Source organism: Anopheles gambiae, chromosome 2, assembly GCF_943734735.2.
Source record: "Anopheles gambiae chromosome 2, idAnoGambNW_F1_1, whole genome shotgun sequence".
NCBI lineage: Eukaryota > Metazoa > Arthropoda > Insecta > Diptera > Culicidae > Anopheles > Anopheles gambiae.
Window position 1 is genome coordinate 50,236,116 of NC_064601.1, and position 11,021 is coordinate 50,247,136.

Sequence of the window (11,021 nt, forward strand, 5' to 3'; positions counted from 1 at the left end):
AGGTGGAAAAAAATCAGCACACCTCGAAGGACTTAGCACCATGTCATTGAACGATGAACAATTAAAATGGTCCGAAAACTTTTCACGCCCGTAAACTGTCAGCCTTTGGGGAGTTCCGACGCCACTTCGATCCGACCAGTTAAAAGAAGACGAGCGAACACTTAAACGTTGAAAAATAGCTGACGAGCTGAAAGTAATTACCGTTTTATTGACCATGGCCATCGTTCTGCGGTTGTGAAAGGGAGTAGCAAAAAAATATATCTGCCTGTAAGGTTGGTGCAATTTTGCGTTTAAATTGTAGCTTTAAACACCATTTTTCGATCAGCCTGCGCTACATAGCTACCGACATCTTTATTTCTTCATCGTTAATGGTGCTGAAAGAAAATTCAAATGCTGCTACCTATTCAGTGGAACACCAAAACTAAATAAAAAATCGTTAAAAGAAGTATTACTTTATAAAAAAACAATATCTAGCGCAATATCTCACTGGTTTATAAAGCAAAATCACAACTCATGTCTGAAGACGTTTTCCGCTTTCATGTCAACAAACTTAGTCGGATAGTGGCGAACTTTGGGCCAAAAACTGAAACTTTCTTCTACGTCCGACGGATCGCAACCTATCACGCAACGTTAAAGGGTAATTGGGACACGGCAAGGAATTACCCAAAGCAAACTACTGCAACCCACCGTCGGGCTTCTACTTTCTATCTGTGACATCACCAGTTTAGATGGAAAAAGGGAACCTCTTCCGAACTTGTTCTCCATATCAAACAAACTCACAAAAAAAACGAGACAGGAAAACAAGCCAGCAAACAACGACGTTGGTGGAAGGAGTGACATCAAGTAACAGAACTTAACAAACCATGTCGAAAAAAGTTGTAAACTATCCCTGTTCATATTTTTCTTCGTTTCTCCCGCCAAACCGTTCCTACCATTTCTTGATATTAACTCCTCGGCAGGAAGAACTACCCTCTAGCTTCTTGCAGCATATTGTTTAGTGAACCAGCGAACACCCAAGGGACACTGTTTGATAGTTTTCCGCATGAAAGGACAATCAATTCCTTGGCCAGAGGGAGGGAGGCCGAAGTAAATGTTCCGGGCGGAATACCGTTCATGCTTATTTCCACGTAGAAACGGGGTAAGAAGTTATAATTTTCGTGACTAGCAACGTATTCACGGAACACGACGCAAATCAATTGTAGTCAGGAATATATGAACTCAAGGGTAAGCACGGGAAAATACACACAAAAAACACCCGCGGTTTCCAAACGTGTCCGTATTGTATTTGTTAGTATTTTTCAAATACCTAATCGATTATGCACGACCATTAAGGGGTAACCAGGCAGAACGGCAAATAGCTTTGTTTATGCCGTCATAATCATGTGAACAGGGGTGTGCTTGATTGCAGTGGCAATAAACTATGAATCAGGTTGGTGCGGGATAATGTTTGGTAGAAAAATAATGCACGAGATAGGCATAAATAATTTCATTATTTAAAAGAAAAACAATTTCGTTGAAAAATGTTAGACTCAAATAAGTTTGGAGGACTTTGCGTAAGCTTACCGTTCAAACGTTGATGAAATGCAGCTATTGTGAATTGTTCGACAATTTTAATTAATCACTGATCACCACACATGGCTGTGTTCTCATTTCAATTTCCAAGAACAAACAAGCACCAGCTAATTTTCTATCAAAAAAATGTTGCAAAATATTAAAACTATAAATCAAATTTATTACTTTTCTTTCACTTCAATATCATAAATTAAAATTTTACAAGCTATTTCACTCAAATACGCCGCATCTGTATCACTCCATCCAACAAAAGTATAAACTAATCTTTTAACAAGATTCTCCCACTAACAGCGGGAAACATATGGTGGATAGCACATTAACACATTACAACACGGTCAGCTCGCGCGGCACATATCGAGCAAAAGCGAACATCTTATCCTCTTCCAATCTCTTTTCTCATTGCCCTTTTTCTTCGAACGAATTTTCCACTCACAATCGCATCCGAAACACTGCTTCTATCGATTATTAACGAATCGCACGTAAGATTTATCTGTGAGGCATGCCAGCAACCCGCACCAACTGCCAGATTGAACCGGAGCAGTTCGTTATCCACCCGGGAACGGGAGGGTATGGACCCTGCTGCCCGCTAATTTCACTTCTCTTTTACGTTTTCATGCTCGGCAGTGGCAGGTTCCTTCACTTTCTGGGAGCATGAAAGATCTACCCGGGATTTGCGTTCCTGCTACATGCTTCGCCCAGTGAAGCACTCCAGCCACACTCGATCAGCTCAATAATTCGATCACTGCACTTGCTCCATGCCTCATTAACGCATCATCTGCCATGGGGGTTGGGCCGTTTGATTGGATGGGTTTATTTCTTCCCCTTCATTCTTGATCTCACCTTTGAAACCGATTACCTTCTCTCAAGCACCGATTTCTACTCACAGCAAACCCAAATCCCAAACGAAAAGATGATGTAAATCAACACCGCACTAAACAGCGCAAAGCACAGAAGCACTAGGAACACCATCTTTGCGCGCGTCCTGCAATCCTTCCACAATCCCAAGATTGTATCGCCACCAATATCGCGATTCCCTGCGTTCGATCACACCCGAACACTCGATGCGTTTCGATTGGAATGGTAGCGGAAGGCAAAACCGTTTTGCAGCTCGCTGCAGCCCCACTAAAAGAATCGTTCGCATTTAACGTTCGTTGTTCGTTGTTGAACCGGTGTCGTTTTGACATTTGACAGTTACTACGGCAACGCATCGTTTACTATGGTGGGCGCATTTCGTGTGAGACACACCGCGCGCGCGTTGTGGCCCCCCATCATTCGTAAACAAACTTTTTTACGTTCACGTTTCGCCTCTGGGGAAGCAATGGCTAGCAAAAAACGCACTCACACACACACAGGCACAACTACACAAACTAACCCTCCAATTTTTGGGAAGACCTAAGGGCAGCATGCATTTGAACGAGGGGTGCTGGCAAGCAGACCCCCTGGAAAAGAACGGTGCGAGCCGATAAACAATTCAAAACTTCTACCAGTTCCAACGGAGCGTGAATGGTTGAGAAGGGGGGGAGAAATTATTGAGGTTAGAAAGAGGATGAGAAACTCTTCGCCGTGCAGGTGTAATCACCCCGCAAGCACATACAAAGGGAAGAGCAAAGGTAACACGGGAAACAGGTCCGGAATCCTTACACAGCGCACGCAAGAACTGCCATTAGCATTACCGCACCGTTTGAAAGCTTCTTTGAAAACATTAACGTATACTTCCTTTTTTTTCATACACACACGCACAAACACACATCTTAGGGCACAAACGCGCACATGCACACGTGCTGGATAATCCGAATGCCACCCGGCTATGATTTCCTTCCGTTTCAGCACGGCTTCCTTCACATCCGGAGCGTTCTTGAACGGGAGATGGTTCTTTCCTGTACTGCTTTAAGATAATTAAGCAATCACTGTCCATTTCGGAGATCCTTTTCACTTCCACGTTTTAGCCGGCAGTACTACAATCGATAACCATGGAAACAGAGATGAGCAACTGATGGATTTGAAAACTGCACAGCATGGCTCGGAAAGTAACGCATACAAAACCGGAAACGTAACGCTACCTGTAACGCTGATCACTGAGTTGACGCCACTGTTGACCCTTAACCTGGGCAAGTAAATTCACACACTCCAGTAGCTGGCTTTGTCCACCTGGCCTCCCACCCCAAAACTTTTCTCACCCTTCCAAAACAAAAGACCTACCACCGAACGCCGCACGAAGGGCGCAAAACAGGAGGTTCACCCTCCACTCGCGACAACTCCACTCGGACAGCGCAACAGATCGGACCGACGACGTGCTGCGTCTTTGCGAACCGCCTCGGCACAGTGTTGATTTGAAACTGACGGAGAAACGCCATCCCAGCCCCAGCCAAACATGGTCCAAACATTGTCTGCACCCCGCCTCGCCGCGCGCCTTATCCCCCTGCCCTTATATGCGCCTGCTAAAAACAATACGCTTCGGTGTGTGTGCGCAAGTGGCTGGTTGTTGTTGTGCTGCTTCGTGCGGTGCGTGTTGGTCTCCGTGTTTTTAATTCCCCTCCCTTTCCCGTTACCCGGTGGGCCCTATCCGATGGGCCCAATGCGTTGCGCGAGCCCAAAGCCCTCTGCACACGAATCTTACGTCGTCTGCCTTGTGTAAGCGGGAGGAGTGGGAGGTGGTGGGGAGATTGTTGCTGTTCCGGCGGCGTTTGTTTTTCGTGTTGCTCTCTCCCACACGTTCGTTTGCTTTTCGCAGTTTCTCTCTTTTCCTTTTTACTTCTTTTCTTCGTTCTTCTCTTAACCATCTTCTTTTCTTACACTTTTTCTCTCTGTCTTTCTTTTACTACTTTATATCTTCCCCTCTTTCGCAACTCGTTGTTGCATCTCTTCACTTGCTGCCTTTCGTTCTCTCCATTCTTATCTCTTCCTTCCGATCCGTTCTGCTTCATCGTGTTATTTACATCACATCATCAAAATATTCTTTTCTTCTTTTCTTTACTTACTTTCTTTGCGCGCTTCACTTTATGAGCTTTTCCTTACCAGCGTGATCATTCTCGACAAACGAGCGCGTCTATATTACATGCGCTCTGATCTTTTCATTCGTCTCCACACGTACACTTCGTTCCTCGCTTCGTCCGGCTAGCATGATAATGTTAGCAACATATGCAGTTTTGTTTTACTTTTTACCCTCACTCGCTGCTCAGCTCTGTTCCTCCGATTTGCGTTGTATGTGTTTGCATTATAATTTCAATATAAACATGCAGCACCGCCACCATCAGCAGCTACATTGCCAGCACCATATTACGGTGGTTTCGGTGGTTTCTATGCTCTAGCTCCTGGCGATGGGGGATTTTTTTTTTTCGTTTTTCAACCTGCAGCTCTCTGACCCCATCCAGCGTGTGCACTTGACACTCGCTAGGGGTGCATTTTTTAAGACATATTTCTTTCCTTCTCGCTATCTCTCTTTCTCTCCATCGTACTCTCGCGTTCCCTTTTATCCATGTTTTTGTTTAGCCTAGGGACCGAGGGCAATCGTGGTCGATTCCATTCCTTAAAACAAAACAAAAAAATTGGCCACCGTTACTTTCACGATACATCTCAAACCTCGCATAGTCGTGTCTCATGGGTGGCCATCGAAGCGATGCCACAGTAGCAATCTAGCCACACACTTCCGAATTACGAATCCGGAAAACCGTTAGTTGGATAGTGACAGCGAAAAATTAGATCACTTTTTTGGTGTAATTATCTTAACGCCACAACATTTATGTTTTAATGTATTATACACGGGAAAAATGACGGAGAAATGTCACGATGTGTGATGTGCTATTAGAAAAAGCGTTGGAATGTCGTAAGATGATGTGGAAAGTAACCATTTAAGGAACAATTTAAATCATAAAAGCTGTTCGTAATGTAGCACTTGACAATATCAAATAATGATAGTAAATTAGTTCCGGAATCGATGCAGATTCGCCATGGCTTTCTCGACCAAGGCAAGCTCCATGAAATAACCGAGATAGGTTAAATACTCATCTTTCAACAGTATGTATCAGTTGAAGAAATGGGATAAAACATTCTTCTTATCAAGCGATCAATTACCCATGTGATCAAGTAGATCAGTGATGTCAAACTCGATATGAATCGCGGGTCGGATTCCAGGCAGGCAGCGAAAAAACAGGTAGTAAGGATGTTGTGGTTATGGAGGTTTCTTTTACTCTTCTAAAGATTCCAATAAATTATTGACTAAAATGGCATAGGGATGATTATTCCACAATTTTGGAAGAATTTTGAATTATAAATAATTTTAGTTTTTGGTCAATGGTTAGTTTCTCCATCACCATTGCTTTCCCTCAGCTTAAATTATTAAAGACATAGGGTAAATGTACCAATAGTGGTGCAATTTGTAGTGGTACCGATGTGTTTTAATGGATTTAAAGTGTCAGGAAGGATAATTTCTGAATATTTTAACACATAGCAATTGCAATATGTTTTATCTACGCAATCACAACCATTTTTATCATGAAATGCATCAAATTTACGAAAAAATACATATTTTTGTGACTGCTTCGTTGTACCTATAATGGTGGTATGGTTCCTATAGTCGTCGTATTGTGTTCCTATAGTGGTGGTAAACAAAGATGCATCAAAAACGGTGTATAATATCAATGAAACTTAGTTTCGAAGCTGTTTTCTTATGAATAGCAAGGATTACTGCCATAATATAGGCTTATTGCGTAATTTGATCGTTTTGGCCTGTTTTTGGTAAATTACCTACATAAATCTCATTTCTGTTGCTTATCTTAGTGAAAACAGTACGACATATCGAAAATATCCTCAAATAAACAGAAAACGACCTGTTTTTATTGATTTTATAACTATAACCACTATAGGAACATGCCTGTTTTGTGTACCTATAATGGCACTATGGTAAAAAACACTCAAAAATGCATAAATATGGTCAAAAGGCAAATAATTTTAGTAAAACTATAACATTTCATAACAGTTATGTTGAAAAACTGGTAATTGCGTGGTTATGTGGTCATTTAGAACGTTAACAGAAAAATGAGTTTCGTTATGAAATCCTAAGGATTTTGGAAAAATGTTGACACATTTCACAATATAATGGATTTTTCGGTCACTAAGTAACGGAATGGCCCCATTTAACTTTTAAACCCTTTGTAAAAGGCTAAAGAACATTTTACACTAACTTAAATAACTTAATTACTTGTAATTTGCCGTATGAACCACATTTTAGTGCAATACCACCACTATTGGTACTACCACCACTATAGGTACATTTACCCTAATCATAGTTACATTTTTGTATAGGTTCTAACGAATCTTTTCATGTCAAATAATATCCCACGAATCGTTTGTTGTGTAGAAATAAGGGAACATGGAAAAAAAAGTATACTAAACAAAACAGTTCATGATATTTACTTATATCTTCAGTGGTGGTCGTCCTAAATTAGAAATTTATTAATTATTATACATTGCGACAGATATGTGCTACCTTTGAGTCTTCCTGAACTATTCTTAAAACCTCGTATAACGTTTTCACACAGCGATGAGGATATTGTTCGGCTAAGCGAGTGCAAAATATCAGGCCAGTATCTAAAAACACTTATGCGTAGCAAATAAGAATGATTTTCGGAACTGGTGTTCTACACTTTGGTCATTCATTAGGCACATGCAGCTTATTGACAACGCCAATAACGATAAGTCATTATTAAAGCACTACATCGGTTAATCTTGGATAGATATGTGGCACTTTAATCCAACTTTCAGAAGTTTCCTCATACAATTCTCGGTTTTTGTATTGCTTGATTTTTCGTGATTTTTAAAGACATTGGTCTAATTTTCTGCGAAGCATGGCTTAAGAGTACATCAATGAAGTGAAGAAAGTGATACATTGTTACCAAACTGTCCAAAAAACCTCAACGTCAGAAAATGGGTTAAAATATGAGGAGTCCGTCATAAGGGTGCCGCCACTTGGACTAAAAAAACACGCGCTACACGCCATCTTTGCGGGTACCTGATCAAAGAAGCCACTAAGAGTAAATCACTCCAACAACTAAGACTGAATGTTGGAGCCTTCATCCAAAGCTAAAAAACATTAGCACATCTGTTTTTCTTGTCTTATAATCAACAATCTATTTCTGCTGCTTCATGCAAATAACTGCCAAATTTCTTCGCAGGCCGGACTGAAAGCCTTCGCGGGCCATATGTTTGACATGTCTGATGTAGACCCTTAAAAACTTTTTCGAATTATTGAACCACCCAAATAGATGATCAGTCCCTGCTGTGAAAGAACAGTATGGATGGAAATTGATCTTACTTCGAAAACTGTCCTTTTAAGTGGAAAAGATTTAAACATAAATACAACTCTCCGAAAGTCTGTGTACAGCAAAGGAAACCAGTGTAACTGTCATCTTGATGTGAACTGTGCAAAGTATCATTCTTCATTAGACCAAATGTATCATTCATAGATCTGCGAATTAAAATTGCGTTTTAAAATGTCTTCGCTTCTGTTTGCACTACACTTTCACCAGCGCACCACGATAGATAAGCAAGATGCGTTTTCGCGACACAAGTCACATGAAGATCGCCATGAAGATCTTCACTCGGAGTAGGTGTAAACTGCGACTGCGGCTGTGTTTTCTCCACTCGTTCGCGTTCTCGCTAAAGTGAAATATAATTATTATTTTTACATTTAAAATCACTCATCCAATGCGGCTCGGAAGAGGGCACATTAATACTGACCTCCCGGTGTGCGGTTTGCGGCGGCAAAACCAACAATTATGGTTGGACCCGGCCGGCCCGCAAGTCCAACTTCCAGCTTCTCCGGTGAGGAATCATTTTGAGGGAACTGTAGTACACAGAATGATGTGAAAATTTGACAAACGAACCACAGAAGCATTAAAGTTGTGTTGTTTTGTTTTTTCTTCTGTTTGCTCTTTTCCACCCAAAAGCTCAATCACAGCTCGGCTCTAACTGTTAGCGGGGTTCAGTTTTCTCACCATTCAAGCTGCAGGTGAGTAAAAGATCGTAATCAACACGCGAATCAACAGGCGTGTGCGTGTGTATGTGTCCTGTGGCTTAACGCTATTTGGGAAGTAAAGTTATGATCGTTTGAAAATGTGTATATAATACCAAAGAATAATACATCAAACAGAGGACCACAATCTCGATAACGTCAGATTGAAAGCGTTTGCTATCGTTCATCACCAATGAGCCCACCTAGCTGCCCAAAACAGAGCTCATTAAGCGTGTGAACCGCAATGCACCATCGAACATGTCTCGCTAGTATAATAATTGAGCTTTAACATGTTTACATGAACCACCACCAGACTCCAGAGTCGGCAGCGAACGCAAAATGATCCCACAAAACCAGAAACACAAAAAACACCACTAAAAACAGCAAAAGAGAACCTTTTATGAGTCGCCGGGGTAACAATACACGTCACGTTGTTTTATGAAAACGCTATTTTAACATACCCGCGAGTCAATATGCTTTATGAATCGCAAACAACTGGGCTGGGATAAGCCCGAGTGTATTTAACGACCATCACCAACACAAATCAATGCTTTCTCTTCCCGGCATTCGCCAGACTTGGGGGCCGGTCACGTTTTGTGCAGTTTACTGCATTCCACTGCAAATGCATCCCGACTGCTGGCGATGCCGGCTGGCATGCAAAAGTACTGTGTTCCAGATCTTTTCCATCTTCCGCACATTACTTATGCGGAGGTCGGTCGCAGAGCCGCACCGAATTTGTGTATGTGAGGAATGTGAATGTATAAGTTTAGTGCTTTTTTCGGATTACACTGGGAGGTGATGATACTGGACCAGCACATCACTGTCCATCAAATGTCAGCATAATAATTCAGGTTACTTTTAATCTATTTTTAATGTTCTCGTAGCGCTTGATGCAGGAGCAAAAGGCTTCCTTGTTGCATATTGATGATGGCAATTTTTAGACACGCAAATTACATATACCGGCCTCTGAAATGCTTGGTTTTGTTAGTAAGTAGTTAAAGCGTGCATAATGAAAGTAGTTTTTAAACTATTTTTGGATCAACTAACCAAGTTGGCCGGTCTGGTGGTACAATTGTCAACTCGTACAATAGTTGATGTTCCAAAGAAGAGGAAGAAGAAGAAGAACCAAGTACAAAGAGAGTTCCGAATCATACAGCCGCACAGAATCCTATTATAAACTACCATCAGCTCATCCCCATTTTCATGCACTACAACCACTTTGCAGTCTTGGCCCGATCCAGGAGTGTCCGAAACCGTCCACGATCTCGCGCCTTCGTCTGCCAGTCCGTTAGCTTGGCCTTAATGGCGGACGCCTCCATGCTATCTTGCCACCTCTCCATGCCATCTTGCCACCACGCCTCCTCTGTCCTTGTGGACGGCCTATAAAGACTTTACGGGCTGGGTCGTCCGTTTCCATGCGTACAACAAGGCCAGCCCACCGGAGCCTGGCGAGCTTGATACGTTTTACGACAGTGAGGTCGCCGTACATCTCGTATAGTTCGTCATTATAGCGGCTCCTCCATTGTCCTTCCACACATACGGGGCCAAGTATCTTTCTGAGCATCTTCCTCTCGAACCCGGCTAAGAGGGTTTCGTCAGATTTGGACAGTGTCCATGTCTCAGAGGCGTTTGTGAGTACCGGAGCTATATAGGTACTATATAGTCCCAGCTTCGTCCGTGGCGACAGGTTCTTTGAGGTGAACTGATTTCTCAACCTGTAGAATGACAGGTCCGAGGTTCTCTGCCGCCTGCTCGATCCCTTGGTAGGCTTCTGCTACATAGGAGAGCCGCAGACCAATGAAGTCTATATCATCAGCGTATCCTTACATCTGGGTTGCCTTATAGAAGATGGTTCCCGTAGTCTCCACCCTCGAGTCACGGATGCCCCTCTCTAGCGCCGATTTGAATAGGATACGTCCCCCTGGCGCAGAACTTTGGTGGTAGCAAAAGCCCCTGAGAGTTTTCCATCCGCCTTTACCGAAGAGATGGTATGTGTCTGTATTCAGCCATCTTCTCCAAGATCTGCCGCATGGTGAAGATCTGATCAGTGGTTGATTTTCCGTTCCGGACTCCTCTTTGATATTTTCCGACTATCTCTTCGACATGCAGATAACGGGATCCTGAAGGATCAGGAAAAATATTGTACAGCCGGTATTTAATATCGTAACACCCCTGTAGTTGTTGCAATCCAACCTGTCTCCCTTCTTGTATATGAGATAGATGATGCCGAGATTCCAATCACAAGGTATCGATTCGTTATCCCACACCTCAGTAACAATTTGATGAATTTCATTTTCTAGTCGTGCTCCTCCATTCTTTACCAGTCATTATTATTACTTACTTATTATATTACTTACTTAGTTTTTATTATTATTTAGTTGTTTTTCAGCCGACGGATAGCTTTTTGTGTAAGAGAGAGAGAGAGAGGAGGGGAATCACA

General features: G+C 42.3%; 1 protein-coding gene across 7 annotated transcripts in view; it reads right to left on the bottom strand.

Annotated features, from left to right (window-relative positions):
• LOC5667599 (uncharacterized) overlaps positions 1-3,912 on the bottom strand; it is a 64,879-nt gene extending 60,967 nt beyond the window's left edge. For 4 of the 7 annotated variants that reach the window (XM_061643055.1, XM_061643053.1, XM_061643052.1 and 1 more), the window contains exons 1-2: positions 3,750-3,912; positions 1,564-1,687 (exon numbers count right to left, since the gene is read on the bottom strand). The gene's annotated coding sequence lies outside the window, so the exon portion shown is untranslated. Of the gene's footprint in view, positions 1-1,563; positions 1,688-2,412; positions 2,670-3,632; positions 3,707-3,749 lie in introns of those variants that run through there. The other 3 variants (XM_061643050.1, XM_061643051.1, XM_061643049.1) reach the window with 3 other exon arrangements.
• Positions 3,913-11,021: the final 7,109 nt, after the last annotated feature.